The 13,880-nt window shown below is 33.8% G+C and overlaps 1 protein-coding gene across 1 annotated transcript in view; it reads left to right on the plus strand.

The window, feature by feature from the left end:
* Positions 1 to 2,495: 2,495 nt before the first annotated feature.
* The window catches only part of LOC113230398, a 119,108-nt gene continuing 107,723 nt past the window's right edge, over positions 2,496 to 13,880 (plus strand). Inside the window, exon 1 of the mRNA XM_026464308.1 lies at positions 2,496 to 2,636. The gene's annotated coding sequence lies outside the window, so the exon portion shown is untranslated. The remainder of the gene's footprint in view (positions 2,637 to 13,880) is intronic.

The raw sequence follows: 13,880 nt of genomic DNA on the forward strand, positions 1-13,880 counted from the left end.
GAGATATACATACTATATTTTATATATAATATTAAATTATATAATATAATATTAATACATAACAATAAACCAATAATTATATTAAATACTTTTAATTTTATAATGCTATTAATTTATTTTACTTCCATTTGTCCGATCGACTTGAACTTGGGTATACTGTCTAAATGATGACATAACAATAATGTGGTTGGTAACTTTGATCTGACGCTGCAACCAGGACAGAATGCAGATCACCTAACCATCCTGTACCATTTTTAGTACAATTATTTATTGTTTTTGGGCTCATTGAGTTCGTCTCGAATATATATAGTAATAGCTTACAAATACTTTTTGGAGTACGGTGTTTTGCACCCGGAGTTTTTCGTTAATTTTAATTGAAGTTATTAATGCTAAACACACATCATTAAAGCATATTTCGTGAAATAATTTTTGTTATGATTTTCATTATATGATTTATATTTTTATATATTCACTTTACATCTAGCGCTTTATACACACTTCACTTACATATACACATACATTACATAATTATGTATCTTAACATAGACATTTTCTGTTTGAGTACGAAACAACAAAACGCATGCGCAGTAACAGCACGGCGCTTTCCATTTTCGAATATTGTTGTAGAGTAGAAATTACTGTACTTTGTTTCAGTTTCTTCAACAAAATACATTCGTCATTTTTTTTAGTTTTATTTTTAATTGTCCAACAAATATGATGAAAAACGTTGTACGTTTAATAAGCCGCACGGCAATTACGATCATCAAACCGTTAAAACCAGAGCCTCAAGCGAGATACAATAGTTTAATTTAGCAAATTTGATTACATTCGAAGCACGTTTTAAAAGCTTCTATAGCGCTACAGGCTTATTATTTTCTTCGTTTTAGTACTTTTTTCCGTAATAATTTTTACTTTAATAAAATCTTGTTATTTAAATATGTTTTTACTTATAATTTTATTTTAAGACAAGATGACGATGCAAAAATAACACAAATAATAAATATAAATAAAATAAACCACGCACTCATAGCTCCGCACTAGGGAAACCCTGTATCGCGGGTGCCATGGAGACACATATAGACAAACACATATTACCCCCAAACTCGTAAGAGAAATAAATGTAGGCGATACAAATATTTCTCCCGGCCCGAATCGAAATCGGATCAGGGACCTCTGCGTGGCAGTCCAGCGTGATAACTGTTCATCCACGGAGGCAGCAAAATAAACTAACATAGTCAAACATGACTTACTGTTTTTTAAACTTTTCATAGCCTATATATCTCGACGTACATGGCATCTCTATATTGGATTTCATACAGGAATTTCCGTTGCATTTTATTTGCTTTCACTGTGCCGACTCTTTTTTAGGAATTTTTCAACGTTTATTAATGCGAAATGGACGAGGATTATTTCAGAGTTTTGAACATTTGAAATAACGTTGCCTGCCAATACGTACTATAAGTACTGCTTCCGATTCATAGGTTTCTGAAAAAGACAAATTTACAGCAAGGAATAAAAATGTTTTTTTTTTGTGTCTTTTGCTTAATATATAGAAAAAACTTTGTCAGTTGACAAAAGTGCAAACAGTGCAGATTAGTTTATAATTAAGTTTACATGACATCATATACTTTGTAATCCACAGAGTGGTTGACAGTTCGATGGAACCAGATACTCTACATCCCCTGTTTGTATCACAGAAAGGTATAACTCATATTTAACCAAGAAAATTTGCATGTAAATATATATTTTAATATTGATTTTATTGCTATGATGTTTTACCACAATGACAATCATTTATTTTTTGTGAAATCACTCCACTAGTTTGTTATAATTATTGAAACAAAAATCGAACTAAAAAAATTACCATAGACCGTGCTGCTCTAGATTTTTGGGATTTTTTTGTGTTCGATTTTTGAAAAAATATTTCGTTTTTACATTGAACTTTACTTTAAAAAATGCCTGTGACAAAAAGAGCGTTTTTAAAATAATGTTTGCATCATAATGTTGATTAGATTTTTTTAGTCAGGCCCTTGGGCAAACAGCAAAAAATTAAGAGTTTCCGTTTCTATAATGCCACAATTATAGATAATCCATTTTGTTTTGATTTTACATTTCGCATAAAGAATTTCAATTATGAAATTCATTTCAATATTTTTTTACAAAACAATACTAAGTTATTAATTTCAGATTTTCTTTAAAAGTAAGAGTGTTTAAACTTAATACATAACTAGATACAATATTGTCCTTTATTGCAATGTTCATTTCAGTCGGCCAGTACATCGGGTATTCTAAAAATAAATTTAAAAAAGATCGAAAATGGAGCTTATTTTAGTTACGAACTTTTTGTTTCAACGTCGGCGCTCCTGTGTCAGTCCCTCAGTCCGACAACTTCGGCCGTTGAGTCACCACGTTCCGTTGTATTGCCGAGCGCAACACCAAGTTGATATTCCGTCACACATTGTGCAGATAAGTGGAGTGAAAAATTGTTAACAAATATCTAGAACAGCAAGTTCAGTGCCTGAACATATTTTTCTTTTTGGATTTCTCTTTCCGTTAGTATTCGGACGTTTCCCGCGACGAATTCTGTTTCGTCGGTTTGGTTTGCCGGTACACTAATTTGGCTGGTGTTTACTGAGGTAAGTAAACTTTAAATGAGGAGACAATGGACTTTTTCTATTCGTTCCATTCAGATTCTTCTAATAATTGTGCAGTCCCATTTTTACGTTAATATTCATCAATGTGATTATTTTAGCTTTAAAATGTATTAGTACATATTTTTAACGATTTTCAACTTTTGTTTGCTTAATCCATAAATTAAAAGAGCAAAGAGCTAAACTATCTTTAATTTCTATTTAGATACTATCTTTGCCCTTTTGATAAATCAATTTATACAATATGTTTTAAAATGTATGTACATTTCTCCAACAATTTCCGTGTCACATTACCTGTCCATTTATTTTACCATTACATCTCTCGTATCACTCATTTCCCTTTATCCCTGTGTGGGCAATAAAGCCTTTCACATGTATCTATCGGCTTCCAAGGAAACCGGTTTTAACCAGATGATACTTTGTTATTTGTTATTACTTACTTTTTCGCTCCGAGCTATCTCCGCATCTTGATACTTAAATTCCACAGTGTAACTACTAGGCTTACGCTGGCTTTGATGCTATTGTACCTGACGAAATGGCTATGATTTTTTATGGCTGTATAAAATACGACAATCGGCTATTCTTCGAGAATATTGTAGAGTTTTTGTAAGCGTCTTGGGTCCAAATTACGTCTTAATAATAATATGGCGAATGTTTATCGTAGGTGCAAAAGTCGCTACACAATATGTATTCTTATTGTTAAGAAGTAGAAATAAATAAAAGTAGATGCATGCAAGAGTATATTTCAAGAAAACTTATAAAACAGAAAAACAAAACCCAGCTAAGTAGATATAAACAAGAAACGTAAACATAGAGTAATAAAAAAATGTAAAACAGTGTCTACATCTGCCCGGTTCAATGATATTTCATAAATATTTATTTCATATCAATAGTGGGTATGATTTATTTCTTTTTGTTATTATATAAAGAGACCCAAAAATCTGTACGTATCCTTAATGGTACATAAATTACAACTTTTCATTGTCCTGACCACGAAAGCTAAGTTTGCAGGGTAATATAGTTTTTTCATGTTTTTTATGGTACCTACCAAGAGACGGGACGAACAAGTCAGGAGCGTGGTGGTAAATGACACGACTGTCTATCTATATGGACGATAGACACGGTGACTTTTAGTAGCGATGCAAACGCGCGCTTGCATTGATACAAACGCGCGACTGCATTGATACAAACGCGCGATTGCATCGCTACACTTGCGATTTATGGGCAATTGCATCGATGCAATTGCACGTTTGTATCGATGCAGGTGCTGATAAATCGCAAGTGTAGCGATGCAAACGCGCGTTCGTGAAACGCGCCGCGCCGTGTGTAACCACTCTAACAGTTGCATTGCCACTCAAAGCACCCGTTACCCTGAGAAATATATGCCTGTAATTTTACCTACACTCATACCCTTGAAAGCCGGACCGCAATAATGCTTACATTCGTGGCAGTACTTTCCTGGACGAACTCTTGTTGTCGAAAATGCTTTTATGTTAGAACCAATTAGAAAGTGATATTTATTAACACAGAAACCAAATCGTGTTACATGGTGTAATCAATGTTTTATCTTTAATTAAGAGATGACACTTACCTTATCCAACTACCGAATTAGCATGGCCGTACAGAGATGGAACACTGCTATAATTTTAGGCCTTACGGGAGCACAATTTAGTCCCTAGACTTAACCTTCGTGTTTAATTTCGGTAATGTAACTATTTCTTTATGCTGTTTACCTTTTTTTTTTTTTTGACGGGGGGAAATCTTTATGGATACCCCTGAGCCCAGGGAGACTCAGGGGTTATGTGGGGACCCCCCCTCCAGACTGCAGGGCTGTTTACCTACCTTCTTGACTATATACAGCATACCTAACTCCACTTTAAGATATAATTAGCCTGATTGAAAATCCCATGCGTCATAGGTCAACCGTGTCTTTGTATATCGTGACCAGTATAATATAAAAAATTATAATAAAAAATCATTTCCGGAATACAACGTCGATGATACAGTATTGTAAATGAACAAATAAAAACAAACAAATTATTACTCGTTTGATCTTTCGATTTCTTATACAAATCGACGGAATAGCTGATGTCCGTTTTAAATGCGAAAACATTGTGCGAATGTTTAAACGACCTAGAACAAAAGCTGTGTGTTTGTAATAATAGGAATGCCGTGTGAAAAGATTTCAAGTTCTTTGGAACTACCGTTGTATAATAATCAAAGATCGAAACAGGCTAGAGTATATTTACCTACATTTGAAGGAAATAAACATAGAGTAGACGGTACCTCCCAGTGAATCCCCGGAATTGTTCTGTTATTAGACTTTTTGCTAGATAGCAAACTCTTCCAGGCAACCTTCGAATTACAGGATAAACTTCTTAGGGTTTATAAATTAATTGAGGACGCAACAAAATAAGAATTTAATACACATATTATACATTATACATATTATACATACATTGCTTACACAAAATATAAGCACTGTGATTGTATGTATTATACTTAAATTTTTATTAAAAAAACTGACCTCATAAGGTCGTTGAATTATATCTTATTTGCCAACTTTTATTGAAATTGGTTACCGGAAAGTACGCGAATTCATTCCCTAGTTTGCCACCCTTCAAGATATTTTCTTTAAATTTAAACGGGACCAATACTGAGGCGACTCTCTTTCCAACGAAAAAGAATCATCAGAGTTAGTTCATAAATGCCGAGTATATAATTTTTTGTGTGTATGTCACGAGTAATCGCGTGACATTTACACAAAAAAATACAGTCGGCTTCAGAACCTCCTCCTTTTTTAAAGTCGGTTAAAAATATAGCTACTTTGTTTTGACTTCCTGTCTTTTATTCTTAATCATTCCGGAACTTTGCAAGGAGGTATAATCCACTCTACATAATTATTACTTGAATTTTAGGTAAATATACCTATTTCGATCTCTTACAGCAGCATAGAGGAACTATTAAACGAAGACTTGCTTTGTTCTTCGTTACTACGTCACATTTTACGAAATATTTAGTTCCAGAGGATTCGAACTTTCACCGATACGAGAGTAATAGAGTAAAAAATATATTTAATTAAAATTGAGTATTCAAATTTTTATTTAATATAGTCTGTAAATTCGTAGCTAAAGCCTGGGCCAATAAGTATTTAATATTCCCCTATAAATAACAACAATGTGCTTGACAATCACATCAATTACCTAGTCTCAAACTAAGGAAATCCCTGTAGTGCGAGTTTCAGATCAGATTAATTCACCCCAGGGCACTACATAAAATACCCAGACCAAAACCAGATAGACAATTATTTGACCAAAAACCAAAAAGGAACTTAATCGCATTAAATATTTTGTATTTACCTTGACGTTTCGGACGTGTTCCCTTCGAGTCCATGGATATTTTTATGATATCAAGTGACGGGGACGAACAAGTCGTGCACCTAGTGGTAAGCGACACGTCTATCCATAACAGTTGCAGTGTCACTTCGAACTTTAAATCGTAAAGATGTGATGCTTGTAATTTCACCAGAACCCTTAAAACTGGAATGCGGTAATGCTCACATTACTGCTTGGCGGCAGAAATAGGTAGGGTGGCACTACTTCCCCGGACGAACTGTTTAACAAGAACCGCTAATGCGACTAAAACTAATGTTGCAACATGTCCAAAACGTGTAACTAAAACATGTTTAACTATACGCGATTAAGTCCGGCTTTTTTAAATTCAAATAATGTGCGAAAGTCGTAAAAGTTTAAATCAATGCAATATAAGTTCATTTTTCCAAATTAATCAAATCGGGAATCGAACCCTGTAGTCTATGTTACAAACTATTGGACCACAGAGGTAGTTAAAACGTTAATTAATTATACAAAAACTTGACCTGGAATAATGTATGTCATTTAATGATTATCATTTATTACAGGTTTTTTCCCACGGTATGATTTCTTTTTATTTTCCCGATATTTCGGAACGGGTACACACTCTATGGTCACGGGTTGGCTGCTCAATGGCAGATGACAACTTTCAGAACAGACACTGTCAGTAGCAGTAGAGTTCCTGGTGAAAGAGTTCGTCCAGGGAAGTACACCTTACCTATTTGTACTGCCTGGCAGCAATGTGAGCATTAATGCGTTCCAATTTTGAAGCAAGGGTGCTGCTGAAATTACAGGTACATTGGACTTATCGACTTATGTCTCGGGATGATGGGCGCAGTAGCAGTGCCTTCAGATCTTTGTGATTTAAAGCTCTAAGAGTGGCACTGCAAGTCTTAGGGGTAGGCGTGTCGCTTATCATCAAGAAATATACCTGACACACACTGCTGTCATTCACAAATTTCATTCATTCATTCATTCATTGTGTCACAAAACAACATAAATACAGTGAGTGTGGTTTATATGTATATAACGCCGTAAGCAACCATACCGTGATAAGAAACCTGTGATTAGTGATAATCATTTAGTGAATTAAAATGTTTAAATTTGTCATCATCGTTTCATTTAACAAACAGTAGACTACTATGAATACTTAGAACAATGCAATCGTAAATTGAACAGCCGTGACAAGGATATGGAAATTTACATTACCTACCACGTAAACGTCGTTCACTTTTAATTCTTTTATTAAAATCGCAAATCGATCAGCCTGAAACATAATTTCGGAGTAGGTAACCTTTATTTGTTAGACAAAGTAGCAATTATGAGGCCAACGGGAAAACTGCGGCAGTTGTACAAAGCACAGGTTACACTGCCAACGAAGCTAAGGTAAAATAAAAAGGTGGGGTGACTATGAAAGAGGTCGCATCGTCAGACATTATACTCATTTCACATAGCTCGTTTTTTACTATTTAGCGCCCCGTAACAATTACCTTTTATTTTTTATGTAAAAGTTAATTGTTACAGGGCGCTAAAGACGTAAAAACGAGCATTTTTTGTTAAATATTACTATGAAATAATAATAATAATAATGGTTTATTTTCTCAACACAAGGAAATAAATATACACTTATTTTTTTAATAGACTAACAATTTTAAAAGTTGTATCCCTTGTGAGAGACTGGAGAGCGTACTAGGCAACTAAATCTGTATTACAGCTCACCAGGCCCTCACCCTCTCAGAGTAGTCTTAAATAAAACCAATAATCTTAAAAGAAAAAGCAATATACCGTTAAGCAATAAAAATTGTAAATACTATCAATTATGCTAAAAACTTACGTATTAATGTGTGAATCTGTGTGTGTGTGTGAGTGCACGCGCGCGCGTGTGCATGCATGCGTGCGTGTTTGTGTGTGTGTAAATTCATTAGTTAACATAATTAAATGAGAACAGCAATAAGATTTTCAGTTTCCGAGTAATCTAGTTTTTGCAACCAATTAGAAATTATATATTTACACTCATATTTGGTAAGTTTATATATTAAGTGTACCTAATGAAAAATTTACTTTGTGATATAAATAATCACTCTGAAAGCAAAAGAAGCGTCGTGCAAAACTGCTATTATTATTAGTAGCGGCAAATGTTTGAAAAACAGCGTGTTTGCGGCGTTTTTTTTACATATAGAACCCGAATCATATTCCACAAGGGAGTGCTCTCAATACTGTTTGAAGAACAAACAATTGACGAACTGATAAGACTTCACAATTTTTGTAGAGGCTTGAAGTGGAATACAGAAAAGGTGTATAACGTTTGACGATGCGACCTCTTTCATCGTCATCTCACCTTTTTATCACTTTTTTCTCTGGATCCTGGCCACCTACTTTTTCAAATCGTTCATAATTTCCCTGTCTTCGTCACTCTTACTTTTTTCTTTCCGTTGCCACTCTACTAAATTTTCGAAGCGATCATACATGCTCGCCTTCATATAAAATTCTGATCAGTTATACCACTAACTACTTATAAAACATCAGTATTTCTACGATTTAATTATTTTAACTAACGAATACAAGCCCTTTTGGGATAGGTTTGCTTACGTTAAATGTTAATCCGTACTAAGGGAGTGTTTCATATCATTGTACTTGTTTTTATATCGTTATTTTGTTTTGTTACAGCCTTTACACCTTTACTTTAAAAAAGGGAAAAGAACAATTCTTTTCCCTTTCTGTACCTTCTCTTTCTTTATTTCTACAACAAAATTTATGTGGACCGAGACGCTAGGCCCGCGTAACAAAATTGTATGGATTCTATTGCAATTTTTAAAGTTATGAAAAACTAGCTGGTCCGTGACTTCGGCTGCATAGAATAAATATTTCGAGTAAACGACTGATTCTCCATACAAGTTTTCTATTTTTGTGACAAAAAGTAGTGTAATGTCCTTCTTCTAGGTCCCGTCTATCTCTATACTAAAATTCATCAAATTTGGTTCAGCGGTTTAGGCGTGGAAGCGTAACAGACGGAGTTACTAATTGTATTTACAATATTGTTTTCGAACGTTATAGTTTAATGAATAATGAATACTACTTATTACATCGCGACGTATAAAATGAACATAAATGAAAATTGTTCTAATAAGTTCGGCTACAAAAACTGCGATAATTGTAAAAAGTCGATTTTTTAATTGTTGATTATAATTATAAGGCGCTTGTAACACAAAAAACACGCATTTTTTTTGTTAATTATTACCACATTAGAAATATTGACTATTAGGAACTTGCAACTTTCATTTCTGATTTCGAAATCCAGTACAATGTAGCTATTAAAATTATATGAAATTTGCGGCAAATAATGTATTAAATATATTTATAATTTTGTTTCCGAAGGATATTATGGCTACGTGAATATTAATCTATTTCAGCACGACGTCTTAAATGAACATAAATGAATGTTGTTGTAAAAATCTACAAAACCAGTCAATGTTTTGCTTACTTAAACTACCTTAAACTTATTTATTTCGTTTTGTATAATAAAAGATTATTGTATTATTTTGGTTGGAACAATTTCATTACTTATTCAGTGGATAGGAGTTTACAGGCGCAAGAGGCTTAAGATTGCATAATTGAGTAGTATTAGATGTTATGAAAGACTTCGTTCATGGAAGTACAGCCACCTTACCTATTTCTGTCGCCAAAGAGTAATGTGATTTAAAGCTCTGAGTGGTACTAGAACTGCTATGGACAGGCGTGTCGCTTACCCAAAAATATGGACAAAAACCGAAAACAAAGAAGAAGATTTTTAACGTCAGATTCAAGCGTCTTAATAAAAAGAATATTCAATATGGAACTTTCTTTAACTTTTTATATATATAACTAGTATGATTATAACATTATACGATAGTTTGAGTGACATTTAGAATAGTACACAACAGACGACAGGGTCTATGTTTACGACATAATATATACTTAAGTTTATTTAAACATAATAATTCGAACGAAGCCTTTCGCTTCTACATTTATATGGTGAAGGGCTATGGAGTGAAATTCCCTGTCTCCAGACTTGTTCCCTGAACGTTATAACTTGGAGCTTTTCAAAGCAAGAGTTACTAGGCATTAGTTAGGTGTGCATGCTCCATCGTCATTTCTATCAGGTGAGATGGTAGTCAAATGCGGAATTATTTTTTAACAAAACAAAATTTTTGTATGCGAATAGAAATTATAATTAACATTATAAAACTACACTTTTTATAACAATACCTCTTGGTTTCCTTGGCAATACCTTGGCACTGGTGAACTTCCCGAATATCCTAAACAATCAAATGATATCCTGTTCAATGTAGATAGTTCTAATAGTTGTGGTACTTTGCCCAGTTTGCCGCCACCCTGACAGGAAACAATAAACATGACAAATTACCTCGTCCTATCTTAGAGGCAGGCATGATAAGCGGGGTAAATGTCCTGTTACCGCCACTTTCGCCTTGAAACTATCTACGGTCTCTGTTGTCTCTTGCATGCGGGTTATAGCGGGTATTATAACAAGGTACTTTTACGTAGGAATTTTATTTAGGCGCAAAAAAGTGATTTCCGGACTCGATAAAAGAACATATTAAAAATGTTCGATTGTTTCTTGTGCAATTTTTATTGTACACTACAGCTGACTAGTGTATGTTTTTAAAAGCAAATAATTAAATAAATAAATATTATATAATCTCAGTACAGAATACTAAAAAACCGGCCCCAAAAGACATTCATCCCCTAGTTTGCCACTCTTAGATGTGGAATATTTTCTTCAAAATTAAATGGGACCACTACTGAGGTACGCTCTTTCCAACAAAAATATATATAAGAATCTCGAGTTCTTAGATATTCGCGATTGTTACACATAGGAAATGAAACTATTTTTTCGGATTTAAATCGCGTATATTTTTTCGCGTTTATTCGCGAAACGTCGGTTTGTTTGAAAAAACAAATATACGCGATTTAAATACGGAAAAATAATTTCATTTCCTATGTATAAGAATCATCAAAATCGGTTCACAAATTATCTGGAGTTATCGCAAAAATACATACAATCGAATTGAGAACCTCCTCCTTTTTTTGAAGTCGGTTAACAGCATCGCATACATTGCTATGATCCCGAAGTAAGTAACTAAAGCACTTGTGTTATGGAAATCGGAAACAACAACAGTACCACAAGCACTCAGAACCGAGACAATATAGAAAAATTAGTTTCTACAGTAGCTACAGGGCACTATTCTTAATATAATAATAATAATGGCGCAGACACTCAACATAGCCCCGCAATAGGGAAACCCTGTGTCGCGGGTGCCATAGACACACACATAGACCACACCACAACCACAAATTACACGCAAACTCACGAGATAAATAAATGTAGTCCAGTAATAAATGTAGTAGTGTAGTCCCGGCCCGGGAATCGAACCTGAGACCTCTGCGTGGCAGCCCGGCATGGTAACCGTTCGGCCACGGAGGCAATTAAATATACCCAGATGGAAAGTTCATTTTCCTAAACAAGTCGTACCAGGTATCGAACCTGGAACCTCCTCATCTAGCGCCTACAGAGCAAGTCATTAGGCCACCGAAATCATCACAATGCAGTAAAACATACTTTAAAAACTATGTTTACTGCTTTGTGCTGCTATAAAATTCAAACTAATTTAACAATAGTGTTTTTGGACGTATTTTTACACGTATTCTCTTGTCTTAAGCCTTTGTAATTGTTTAAGAACACGTATCTTCCTGTTTAATATCTTTCTTACGTCTGCTTAGATGTGTAAATGTGAGAGCCTAGTGCTCTATAACACAGGTTAATCCTAGTACAGACACCAGACTTTTACAAACGAAACTATGTTCAAGAACATGTGATGACTATAGGTATATATAAGTATTAATTTCTTTTGTGAAAGTTAATAAAGACATTTTCATTTTATAATACTTCTTTAGTATATTACATACAATTATTGGTAACAATCGGTAAAAATAAAATTTAAAAATTCAAATCTGTGCCATAAACTTGCGGTTACGACTTGCTGTAATCAACGCAAGTAAACGTAGAGACTGACGTGTGATCCTTAGTTCTGTATCAATCCCTTTATGACTAGCTGCCGAGTGTGGATCTTCCCTAAGGAGAGGGTTATAAAAGTAATACAAGCACAGATATAGCGCTTTGCCTGCATAACCTTACTAACAAATAAATTGAACAGCATTATACAAAAAGGGTCAAATGAAAATGGGTCGCTTTTGACATATTTGAAGAGACAAATCACAAATTTAGGTATAAAACGTACCCTGCGAATGCCCTCATCGATCGACCCAGAAATGATTTGTGACAGAAAGTCCCAGTCCATTTTCACTCTGTGCATACTTTGGTTCGGTTGGCGTTCGAAAAAAAATGTAATCACTGAACGCGTTTCCCATAGTTACAGATAGAATATATGTATTTATATTTTTAATTAGATAATAAATATATTATGTTTAAAGGTAAGACGACGTAACCTATTTTTAAGTAAATTATGATTATTTATTTATTGAGCGTTCGCTGGACAGACGTTTCGCTTACCAGGTGCACTACTAAAGTCTTGTTCATCCCGTCACTTGGTGTAAAAAGCTGATAATAAATAACAATTTAGTAAGAAAAGCTTGGTTTATATTTAGAAATACAGTAACGATTTGATATTCGCAAAACATTTACGTAACGTAGTAATAAAACAAACTCTTACTCCTATTTGCAAGCGGAATACGACATGTCTTGAAAGGATGAACCCTAAAACAAAGACAATGTTAATTTATGATTCCACAAAATGGGGAGAATCCAAAATAATATTATTACAACAATTCCAAGGATACCTTTGTTTTTTGGAAGGTTGAACTCTTTGTATTGCAACCGAGAATTTACGTGTTACCTGTTAGCAATAACCTACTTTCCGCCCTAGTAAAACAATGTTCTATTTTTTACGAATTTTGGTTATTAAATTGATGTAATTAAATAACTATAACCATGTAACAATGGCTCACACTTTCTCCCTGCGCATCAAAACATGAGAGACATAAAAGCAAAGACAAGACGCACTCATGAAAAATAAGTAAAGATAAAGGGAAAGAAAAAAATAAAATGAATTTTTAATTTAAAAGTTTAATAGTTGCCTTGTTAACGTATTCTGAAACATAAGTGATGTAATGATTCGTGTGCAAGACACAAAGTTCGTATTTTTTAAAGAAAATAAACTATTACACGTTATTATGTAAAAAGGAAAGTAAGAAGATTCTATGATTTCCTATAATTTACTCAGTTTTTTTATTATATTTAGTATTCATAATTATTCCAAACCAATGGAGTAATTTCAGAGAAATATTATGAATACCATGGTAGTAAAATATCATAATATTTATTACAATCAATATTAATTAATTTTTTATTGAGTTGATATACAATTCTTTTTTGTGAAATTACTCCACTAGTTTGTTATAATTATTAATACAAAGATTTTTTCTGAATTTTTTCTGAGTGTTCGCACTCAGAAAAAATTCCTTCGGTCCGGTCGGATTCGAACTGACGTCTTCTTGCATACCGTGGCAGACGCTATACCAACTAAACCACGGAACGAACCAGCGGACCTCACGAATTTTTCTATGTGCTTGCGTCGTGTCTTTGTATTTGGTTTTTCAACGACTTTTTAGTCGTAGTGCCATCTATGAGAAATCTATGAAAGATTTATCACCCTGTTAGTACCTTTACAGCTACCAGTCCTGGCGAGAGATGTCGTTATTCACTGTATTAATAAAATGTTTAATGAATTGATATTCAATTCTTTTTTGTGAAATTACTCCACTAGTTTGTTATAATTATTAA

Source organism: Hyposmocoma kahamanoa, unplaced genomic scaffold, assembly GCF_003589595.1.
Source record: "Hyposmocoma kahamanoa isolate Upper Pololo Valley unplaced genomic scaffold, ASM358959v1 63, whole genome shotgun sequence".
NCBI lineage: Eukaryota > Metazoa > Arthropoda > Insecta > Lepidoptera > Cosmopterigidae > Hyposmocoma > Hyposmocoma kahamanoa.